Below are 12,336 nucleotides of genomic sequence, written 5' to 3'. Positions count from 1 at the left end.
GCAACCTAGATGCCCATCAGCAGACGAATGGATAAGGAAGCTATGGTACATATATACAATGGAATATTACTCAGCCATTAAAAAGAATTCATTTGAATCAGTTCTAATGAGATGGATGAAACTGGAGCCCATTATACAGAGTGAAGTAACCCAGAAAGATAAACACCAATACAGTATACTAATGCATACATATGGAATTTAAAAAGATGGTAATGATAACCCTATATACAAAACATAAAAAGAGACACAGATGTACAGAACAGACTTTTGGACTCTGGGGGAGAAGGCGAGGGTGGGATGTTCTGAGAGAATAGCATTGAAACAAGTATACTATCAAGGGTGAAAAAGATCACCAGCCCAGGTTGGATGCATGAGACACGTGCTCAGGGCTGGTACACTGGGAAGACCCGGAGGGATGGGATGGGGAGGGGGGCAGGAGTAGGGATTGGGATGGGGAACACGTGTGGATCCATGGTTGATTCATGTCAATGTATGGCAAAAACCACTACAATATTGTAAAGTGATTATCCTCCAACTAATAAAAATAAATGAAATATAAAGCAAATTTTTTTAAATGAAAAAAAAAATAAGATGAGTAAGTGCTAGAGACCTAATGTACAACATGGTAATTATAGCTAGTAATAAAGTATTATACACTTAAAAATTGCTAAAAGAGTAGATCTCAAGTGTTCCCATGATAAACACACAAAATTATAATGATGGGAGGTGATGCATGTGCTAATTAATCTGATTGCCATAATCATTTTGCAATGTATACACATATCAAAACATCACATTGCATACCTTAAATATATACAATTTTATTTGTCAAAAAAAATAAGAAAAAGAGAAGCTGTTGGGGAGGGGTAAACAGAAGCTCTCCACACTATAGGCTCAACTTTTCTATAAACCTAAATCTGCTCTAAAAATAGTCTACTGGTTAAAAAGAAGAGAACAAATGTAGGGGAATTCCCTGACTGCTTTCACTGCCATGGCCTAGGTTCAATCCCTGGTCAAGGAACCAACAGCCTGCAAGCCACAGGACCAAAAAAAAAAAAAAAAAGAAAACCAGATGTAAAAAAGAGAGAGAGGGAACTGTTGTAGACTTGTATTGATAGCTAACTCCCAGTGAACACTCTTCCCAGTGTTTATGCCCTTGGGTAGTTCTCAGTATTAACTCTGGGCTTAACTACATGATTTGTTTTTGCCAATAGAATATTAGCAAGCATGATACAAATAGAGGCTTGTCTTCTCGGAATGCTCCTTCCTGAAGCCCAGCCTGTAACAAAGCCTGGGCTAATCCTACTGGAGAAAGAAAGAGGCTACTTAGAAAGGCCTTGAGGGACTTCCCTGGTGGTCCAGTGGTTAATACCCCGAGCTTCCACTGCAGGGGACACAAGAGGCCTTAAAAGATAAGACATCACATAAAGAGAGAAAAAACATGAAGGAGAACCTCCCAACTTGAACACCAGCTGAACTCAGACATAAGAACAATTCCAACAAATATCACTGGGAAAGAACCACCCAGACAACCCACAATATCATAAGTAGAATAAATTGTTGCTTTTTAAAACCACCAAGTTTTGGGGTACTATGTAGTATAGATAACTAAAGCAGGAAGCTTTTCTTTAAAAAAAAAAAAAAAGCTTTTAGAAAACTGAGGTATTGATAGCACTTACAAAACAATAGTATGGTGGATGTAAGCACAGAGTTGTGTTTTAGACGTCTTCCCTGTGTGAAACTAACTTCAATGAACAAGGAAGAAAGCAAGATATTGGCCTCATTAGCAAGCAATATTTTTAACAGAAATTCCTTACATTGATATAAATGACTTACAGATAGCAAGGTAATTTCCTATAAATTCTGTATTCTAACAGTGAAGCCTTGGAGACCAGAATAAGAATTTTGGAATTGAGGCAATATAAGGCCATAACTTATTCTTGAGTAAGAATGATATGATGAAAATCATATTTGAAAATAATTCTTCTAGTATCAATATATAGGATCATTTGGAGCAAAGAATCTTGCAGTCCATGAAGCAAACCAAGTTGTATAGCAAGTGGAAAATATCAAGATAAGTTATGACAAGAATCTGAGAGATGTGGCTGAAAAGAGATTCATAAGATGTATCATTTAGTTAGATATGATAAAAGAAAAAAGTCAAAATTGGTTTTGTGTTATTGCTGCTATAAGAAATGACCAGAAACTTGATGAATTAAAACAACATATATTTATTATCTTACAGTTGTGTAGGTCAAAATTCTGATGTGGGTCTCACTGGGTTAAAATCAAGATATAAACCAGCTGCCTTTCTTTTTGGAGGTTCTAGGTGAGAATTCTTTTCCTTGCCCTTTCCACCTTTTAGAAGCTACCCACATTCCTTGCCTGATGACCCTCTTCCTCCACCTTCAAAGCCAGCAGCGTTGCTTCTCTCTGAACCTCTAGTCCCACTTGCCTGTAACTCTCCCCCTGCCTTCCTCTTCCACTTTTAAGGACACTTGTGATTACATTGGGCCCACCAGATAATCCGGAAGACTCTCTCCATCTAAAGGCCAGCTGAATAGCAATCTTAATTCCTTAACTCCAGCAACCTAAATTCTTTTTCATGTATCTTAACATATTCAAAGCTTCTGAGATTAGGGAACAAACATCTACAGGGGTTTGGAGGAACTATTCTACTTAACAGGAGCTTCAGGGGTTAGAACTTAGGAGGTCACAAGGATGGTAAATGCCACTGATGATAACGGAGATGATGAGAGGAATCCATTTTGATGGGAATACAACAAAGTTGTGCCAAGTTAAGTGGAGTGTCCAAATAGTAATGGCACCCAGAGTTGTTCCTCTTGAGGATCTAGATCCCAAAAAACACATCGTGATTAGGGACATGAGCTTAGGGAGACTTACACCTGAAGGTAAATTCTGAAAGCCCTTGAGCCACTGATCCCTTCATCATTTTAGAAAGAGAATAAATAACACAAGGATGAGAAGCTTAAAAAGGAAGTGCCCTCATCATCTCTTATCTAGGCTCAACACTGGGTAAACACTCATCTTATGAAGACCTGAAAGGAAACAAGGGAAGTCCTAGAGGGGCCTGAAGATGGTTCCACAAAATTCCAGAGGGGACAATTTAGCTGGTCCCCTCAATCACATCTGTAGCCCAGATGTTCCATGTAACCAGAGTACATGCCCACACCAAAAAGCCAACATTATATACTCCACAAGGTCTGTGGCCAGTGTAAAAGTATGGAGGAACCTGTCCACATGGCAAACCAACTTTGTTATTTGTGTCACATCAAAGCCAGAGCCTCAACAAATTACTACTCTCTGAGGTCATTTAATTATGATTAAGTGAACTATGAACCAGTATAAATGACATATTATACTCTAGTGAATTAAGATATGAGATGTAGCCGAAGTGAATAAGATTTATGGCCCAAACTCATGCAACCTTACAGTAATTTCATGACACTTTTACTATGAGGCAAGCAATGCCAGCTCTTGAAATAATTAAAAGTACATACCAATTCCAAGACTGGGCTTCAGTCATTTATGGGAAGCCAGGAGACAGAACGAGAAGCAGGTTTCTTTGTGACTAATTTACTCTAGATAGCAGGAGCTGTTTCTTTTACCTGCAGCAAAAGTCTTAATTAGGGTGAGAAGACTGCCCCTGAGCAGGCCATGCAGGCTCCAGGGGGTCAAACAACACCACACATCCCCAGAAGCCAGATTCCTCCCCAAATGAATCAGTCCCTCTCCAAATGAGAAATGCTTCATAGACAAGTAGCTTTTCAAATCCCTAGGCTCATACACCACTACCCTCTGCAGATCCCTTTGTGACCTTGAGATTACCTTAGTCTCGGTTACCATCCACAGAAGCAAGGAATCACTGTCCACAGATCTCAAGGGAACTGGCAGAGCAGGAGAGGAGTCAACCAGAATATGTCTCATTTATCTTGGGTACTTTTTCCCCATTTCCAGCTATCTCTTGTGCTCTGGCACTTCTGCTTCTTCAGGTTTATGCACCAATTGACATTTTCCTGAATTCTGATTTTGTGTTCTATCTCAGATATTCTGATCCTACCTCTCCCATTCAATGAAGGGGTTCCCGTGGACAGAACCCAGAGCCAATCATAAGGGACGATCTCCATTACCTTCAGTTTCTCATATTTCTAATTTAAGAAACTTTAGGTGTGAGGGTGAACGTTTTCCATTGTAATCAATTAAATTCAAATATGAAAAAAAATTCAAATGTGAAACAAAATCTTCTCCTTGCAACTCCTGACATTCAGGACAGTGCCTCATTTTATCAGGCATAGAGAAAATAGAGGGATAAGGAAAGCATCGCTAACCTCTAACTCTTGAATAAAACAACGTATTTTTATTTATCAAGCCAGATGAGTTGAAGAATTTACTATTGCAACATTCTCCTAACAAATCTCCCCGTTTTCAATCTTGCCCCTGCTCTAATCCCGTCTTTGGTAAACTGAATAATTTTTCTAAACAACAAATCAGTTCAAGTCACTTTCTTCCTAAAACCTTTCAGTGGATCATTGCCTATTAGACAAAATCTGCACTCCTTTTCATAGTCAACAGCAGAGCTTCCCAATCAGTGTGCCTGAAATGAATTATAAGTGTACCCAGATATTGATCACCTCAGCCTAGCAGAGAGACCTAGGGCAACTGAGCCCTAGAGACTCTGGCCTTAGGAAGAGAAGTCTTTCAAATTATGAGAAAGACTGAAGAGTTAGCTCCTAAATGCACACACACACACAAGTTCACATTCATATTATTTTTCTTGATACACGAATGTATGGATGCTTACTGTATAGACTAATAGAACATTATAGTGCATCATAATCACCAAGAAAACAAATTGAAATCCAGATTTACAGATGCTACCACAGAGATACAGTAAATCTAGAACTCTTCATTTTTTTATTAATTTTTATTGGAGTACAGTTGTGTTGATTTCTATTGTACAGCAAAGCAAATCAGCTATATGTTTAAATGTATTCCCTCTTTTTTGGATTTCCTTCCCATTTAGGATCACCACAGAGCGCTGAGTATAGTTCTTACAGTAGGCTCTCATTAGTTACCTATTTTACACATAGCATCAATACTGCGTGTGTGTCACTCCCAATCTCTCAATTCATCCAGCTTCCCCCACCCCCGGAAGGACCCTTCATTTTTTTAAGAAGCAGCCCATGTAACTCTGATGCAAATGGTGTGTGGATCACACTTGGAGAATTACAGCCTACTCTAGTTATACTGGACCATACCATAATTCTCCAAATATATGTCTTCTCTTCCTTGTTTTTACTCAAACTGTGTTCCCTGTGCCTGGGATGCCTGTCATGCATCGGATCACCTAGCTAACCCTCATATGTTCTCCAGGCCTATGCTTAGACCTTGTTTCCCCTGGAAAGCTTTCCCAGATTCATAAGGCATATTGGGTGTCTCTCATATATTCTCTCTGAGGCCCCATACTTCTCTTACAGCATTTAAATAATTACCTACCATAAAGGTAAGGGTCGTGTCAATGTTATTTATCATTTTATCCCTAACACACTCTAGCATATGGCCAAGTTTATTATAGACATTCAGTAAACAATCGAATGAATGCTTTATCTTTTTTTTTTTAGTATTAGTTGGAGGCTAATTACTTCACAACATTTCAGTGGGTTTTGTCATACATTGATATGAATCAGCCATAGATTTACACGTATTCCCCATCCCGATCCCCCCTCCCACCTCCCTCTCCACCCGATTCCTCTGGGTCTTCCCAGTGCACCTGGCCCGAGCACTTGTCTCATGCATCCAACCTGGGCTGGTGATCTGTTTCACCATAGATAGTATAGATGCTGTTCTTTTGAAACATCCCACCCTCACCTTCTCCCACAGAGTTCAAAAGTCTGTTCTGTATTTCTGTGTCTCTTTTTCTGTTTTGCATATAGGGTTATCGTTACCATCTTTCTAAATTCCATATATATGTGTTAGTATGCTGTAATGTTCTTTATCTTTCTGGCTTACTTCACTCTGTATAATGGGCTCCAGTTTCATCCATCTCATTAGGACTGATTCAAATGAATTCTTTTTAATGGCTGAGTAATATTCCATGGTGTATATGTACCACAGCTTCCTTATCCATTCATCTGCTGATGGGCATCTAGGTTGCTTCCATGTCCTGGCTATTATAAACAGTTGAATGCCTTATCTTGAATACAGGTCACAAAGGAAATTTAACTACAATTGGTCATTTCAAATCTAGGTGTGATAACTTATATTAGCCTCAAAATGGAGTGAGTCACCAATCTAGTTCTACACTAAGAGAGCCAGGAACCCAATCTTACCCCATTTCCTAGTTTATATGAGCATTCCTTATGCTCTGAAGCAAAACTGCCACTGCTTCCAAAAATTTCTTCTATGGATTATCACTTATTAGGTCCATGTTTATACTAAAAGATATTCCTTGTCATCCCTGACAGTTTCTCATTCACCGGCATCTTGACAATGGCTTTAATTGCCCAATAAACCTCAGAATTTTTTCCTTCTGGCTTCCTTTCTGAATGGTTTTCTGCTATCCCAATTAGGGATAACATATGACTTTAATCTAAGCAAAGTGTTATAAAGCATTCCTCAGGCCCTGTCACCCTATCTGCTAAGAAGGATGCTAGTTTTAGAGCAACTTGGTTTAGGACAACTAGACCCAAGACATTCTTACTTTTAACCTTGAAAGTCCCCCAACTGCCATTTCCCCCACCTTCAGCCCATGGTAACCAGCATTGTAGTCTTTGGTTCTGTGAGTTTGACTTTTTTAGATCCCATATATAAGTAATATAGTATTCATTTTTCCATGTCTGGTTTACTTCACACATAATGTCTTCCAGGTCCATTTGTTTGTCACAAATGGAATAATTTCTTTCTTTCTCATAGCTGAATAAAATTCAATTTTATAGTTATACCACATTTTCTTTACTCATTCATGAATTCATGGACACTTGGATTGTTGGTTAAAGAGTGAAAACTTTCTGTTATAAAGTGAATAAGTTCTAACGTAGAGCATAGTGAATTTACAGGCATATGTTGTTTTATTGTCCTTTGCTTTACTGTGCTTCACAGATACTGTGTTTTTCACTAATTGTGAAAAATATGGCAACCCTGCATCCAAGCAAGTATATTGGCACCATTTCTCCAAAAGCATTTGCTCATTTCATGTCTGTCATATTATCAAAATAATTCTCTCGATATTTCTAACTTTTTCATTATTATTATATTGATCATGGTGATCTGATCAGTGATCTTTGATGTTACTATTGTAATTGCTTTGGAGCACCACAGACCATGCCCATATAAGATGGTGAAGTTAATAGTCAATAAATGTTATGTGTCTTCTGACTGCTCAACCAACCAGCCATTCCTTCATCTCTCTCACTCTACTCAGGCCTCTCTATTCCCTGAGAGACAAAAATTTGAAATTAAGACAATTAATAAACTTACAATGGCTTCTAAGTGTTCAAGTAAAAGGAAGAGTCACAGTTTTCTCTCCAGGGGATCTTCCCGATCCAGGGATCAAACCCAGGTCTCCCACATTGCAGGCAGATTCTTTACAATCTGAGCCACCAGGGAAGCTCCCTGGTGGAGTAAAGCTCCACACTTTACTCATTTTAAATCAAAAGCTAGAAATGATTAAGCACATTGACAGTAATTTCAAAATATTACTTATTCTTTGTCACCCACGAGCTCAGGTGGAAATGCACAATGAGATTAATGTTGTTTTTACTTTAAATTTTTTTTGCACTTTTAATTTATTTTTTAATTGAAGGATAATTACTTTGCAGAATTGTTTTGGTTTCTCAAAACACCAACAAGAATCGACCATAGGTATACATATATCCCCTCCCTCTTAAACCTCCTTCCAAACTCCCTCACCATACCACCCCTCTAGGTTGTTACAGAGCCCAGATTTGAGTTCCCTGAGTCATACGGAAAATTCCCATTTGCTATTTTACATATGGTAATGTAATTTTCCATGTTACTCTCTATATACATCCCACCTTCTCCTTCTTCCCCACTCTCCCATGTCCATAAATCTGTTCTCTATGTCTGTGTCTCCATTGCTGCCCTGCAAATAATTTTATCAGTACCACCTTTCTAGATTCCATATATATGTGCTAGTAAACGGTATTTGTTTTTCTCTTTCTGACTTATTTCACTCTGTACAATAGGCTCTAGATTTATCCACCTTATTAGAACCTCATTAGAACTCTTTATCCATTCATCTGTTGATGGACATCTAGGTTGCTTCCATGTTCTAGCTATTGTAAATAGTGCTGCAATGAGCATTGGGGTACATGTGTCTTTTTTAATTTTGGTTTCTTCAGGGAATATGCCTAATAGTGGAATTGCTGGGACCTATGGTGGTTTTACTCCTAGTTTTTTAAAGGAATCTCCATACTGTCTTCCATATTGGCTGTATCAATTTACATTCCTACCAACAATGTAAGAGGGTTCCCTTTTCTCCACATCCTCTCCAGCATTTATTGTTTGTAGACTTTTTGATGGTGGCCATTCTGACCAGTGTGAGGTGATATCTCATTGTAGTTTTGATTTGCATTTCTCTAATAACGAGCGGTGTTGAACATCTTTTCATGTATTTGTTACGCATCTGTATGTCTTCTTTGGAGAAATGTATGTTTCAAAAGCAGAAATATAGACCAATGGAACAAGATAGAAAGCCCAGAGGTAAACCCACACACCTATTGCTACCTTATTTTTGACAAAGGAGGCAAGAATATACAATGGGGCAAAGACAGCCTCTTCAATAAGTGGTGCTTGGAAAATTGGGCAACTACATGTAAAAGAATGAAATTAGAACACTTCCTAACACCATACACAAAAATAAACTCAAAATGGATTCAAGACCTAAATGTAAGACCAGAGTCTATAAAACTGTTAGAGGAAAACACAGGCAGAACGCTCTATAACATAAATCACAAGATCCTCTATGACCCACCTCCTAGAGTAATGGAAATAAAAACAAAAATAAACAAGTAGGATCTAATTAAACTTAAAATTTTTTGCACAGCAAAGGAAACTATAAACAAGGTGAAAAGTCAGTCCTCAGAATGGGAAAAGGTAGTAGCAAATGAAATAACAACTGATGAAGGATTAATTTCCAAAATATACAAGCAGTTCATACAAGTCAATATCAGAAAAACAAACAACCCAATCAAAAAGTGGGAAAACGGCCTAAACAGACATTTCTCCAAAGAAGACATACAGATAGCTAACAAACACATGAAAAGATGCTCAATGTTACTCATTATTAGAGAAATGTGAATCAAAACTACAATGAGATATCACTTCATACCAGTCAGAATGTTCATCATCAAAAAGTCTACAAACAATAAATGTTGTTTTTAAATTGCTAACACAGCATCCATTCTGCAACCCATGGATCAAGGAGTCATTTCAACTTTCAAGTCTTATTATTTGAGAAGTACATTTTGTAAGGCTATAGATGCCATAGATAGTGATTCCTCTGATGGATCTGGGCAGAGTCAATTGAAAACTTCCTGGAAAGGATTCACTATTCTAGGTACCATTAAGCACACTCATGAGTCATGGGAAGGCATAAAAATATCAACATTAACAGGAGTTGGGAAGAAGTTGATTCCAACCTTCATGGACAACTTTGAGGGTTTCAAGTCTTCAGTGGAGGAAGTCACATCAACTGCGGTGGAAATAGCAAAAGAACTAGAGTTAGAAATGGAGCCTGCAAGAGGGAGGTGATGTAAGTATATTTCTTGCTGATTTGCATTGTTGTATGGCAGAAACAAGTACAGTATTGTAAGGCAATTTTCCCCCAATTTAAAAAAATTAAAAAGAAGTGGAGCCTGAGGATGTGACTGAATTGCTGCAATCTCATGATTAAACTTTAATAAATGAGGAGTTGCTTCTCATGGATGACCAGAAAGTGGTTTCTTGAGATGAAATCTGTTCCTGGTGAAGATTGTGGAAATGACAACAGATGATTTAGAAAATTACTTAAACTTAGTTGATAAATCCAAGGCAGGGTTTGAGAGAATTGACTCTAATTTTGAAAGAAGTTCTACCATGGGTAAAATGCTATCAAACAGCATTACATGACACACAGAAATCTTTCATGAAAGGAAGAGTCAATTGATCCAGTGAAGTTTATTGTTGTCTTATTTTAAGAAATTGCCACAGGCACCCCAACCATCAGCCATCAGCCCCAACCACCACCCTGATCAGTCATTAACCATCAACATGGAGGCAAGCTCCTCCACCAGCAAAAAGATTACAACACACTTCAGCAAGATGATAGACAGCATTTTAGTGATATTTTTTTAGCTGTACCACGTGGCTTACAGACTAAAAGGCTTCTGAATAGCAAGGGAGACCATCAACAAAATGAAAAGGCAACCTACTGAATGGTAGAAAACAATCAAAAATCATATATCTGATAAGGAGGCTAATATCCAAAACACATTTTAAAACTCATACAACTTAATATTTTAAAAAACTGATTAAGAAATAGACAGAAGGTTGAAGTGGGCATTTTTCCAAAAAAAGCAAACAAATGGCCAACAAGTTCATGAAAAGATGCTCTACATCATTAATGATCAAAGAAATGTGAATCAAAGTCACAGTGAGATATCACCTCACACCTTTTGGAATGACTATTATCAAAAAGAAGAAATAGCAATGTTAGCAAGGATCTGGATAAAAGGAAACCCTTGTGCACTTGCTGGTGGAAATGTAAATTGGTGCAACCACTACAAAAAAACAGTATGGAGTTTCCTCAAAATATTAAAAATAGAGCTACCATTTGATCCAGCAATTTCAGTTTGGATATTTATATGAAAACACTAATTTAAAATATATCTGATATATCTTGTTTTATTACCAAAAGGGGCAACTCTAGCTAGTTTTATATAAATAAAAAACAAATGCATAATTTTCTTTAATAACTGCTGTAACTGAACCAAACTAAATTTCTACTATGGAAATGTTTAATGTTAGCTAAAAGTAATAAAGGACTGTTCTACATGAAAAAAAAAAGATATCTGCAAAGTCTTAAGATATAGAGTGGGCTGCTACCTTCTGACCTAAGTGAAATTGATGTTGAGTTGAATTCTGATGATGAGATCATATAAGAGAACTCTGAACTTAACTTATAAGAGGGTAAAGAAGATGAAATCTTTACAAAGACAGAGATCTCAGATATTCCTACATATGGACCAAACATTGGAGCAGAGGCAAATGTAAATGCACATGAAGAGTGTCCCTCTGGAATTCCCTTAAATAATGGAATAAATTTCAAGAATTGCATAAAATGCATTCTGAACAGAAAACCTCAACTTCAAGATCAGGAAAGGAAAAAAGAAAACACTCCAGAAAAAGCAAATTCAAGAATGAAGAAGAATCTTGTAATGAACAGTCTTCAAGTGAAACCCAGTGGAAGAAACTTAGTATTTTGGAGTCAATGAGAAGTTTGACCTCCACTGTTAAAGGGGGGAAAAAAAGTTGCAAATTTGGGCCTTGAAAAGGGCATAGACCAGGCTGTGGAAGCGGGGAACATTGAGAAGGCCGAGAAACTCAACAACCAGCTAGCTACTCTAGAGCTTGGTGTAAAAATTGCCAAAGCAATTGCCTGCCACAACTTTGTAAAAGCCAAAAAGGATGCTGAAAATTCACAGCTTTCATGAAAAAAAGGAACTTGCTTGGGGATTTGAAGCAAAGAAGAGGTGGGAAACCAAAAGCAACATGGGATATACGTGACTTGTCCGAATTCTTCAAGAACTTTGAGGCTTTACTTGAGTCTTCAATTGCTCGATTTACTGAGATTTTCCTGCTTATGCCAACTATGTCAAGAAATTGATGGAAAGAGAAAAAAAAGCATAAAATTTGGGAGTTGATTATCAAATCATTTTTCATTCTTTTTCTAAAGAGTTCATCCCATTGAAGTGAATGAAACAGAACATTCAGTTATTTGTACAAGTAATCTAAGCATACATACAGGGGAAAAGGGATTTTTTAATTTATTTGTGTAGACCTCCAGTATAAAATCAATTTTACTTTTCATCCATTTGGTGTAGCATAGCCAATGAGCGCCTTACTTTCTTATCTGCACACAGTGTAACTGCACTTATTCTGGAGTTGTGTTTTAAGATTGGCATTTCTTTATAATGGATTAGTCATAAGTACAAGAAAGATATTGTGTTTACAAATGACTTTAGTGTTATAAAAGTAATTATTGGTTCTTTATTTGAGGCAGTAGAGTTGATATTTCACAGTCACATAATAAAAGCA

The 12,336-nt window shown here is 37.4% G+C and overlaps 1 pseudogene; it reads left to right on the top strand.

Annotated features, from left to right (window-relative positions):
• Positions 1 to 9,684: 9,684 nt before the first annotated feature.
• On the top strand, positions 9,685 to 11,805 carry LOC133052743 (protein FAM204A-like; annotated as a pseudogene).
• Positions 11,806 to 12,336: the final 531 nt, after the last annotated feature.

Source organism: Dama dama, chromosome X (assembly GCF_033118175.1).
Source record: "Dama dama isolate Ldn47 chromosome X, ASM3311817v1, whole genome shotgun sequence".
In the NCBI taxonomy this organism is placed as follows: Eukaryota; Metazoa; Chordata; class Mammalia; order Artiodactyla; family Cervidae; genus Dama; species Dama dama.
This window is presented reverse-complemented; position numbering and strand designations above follow the sequence as displayed.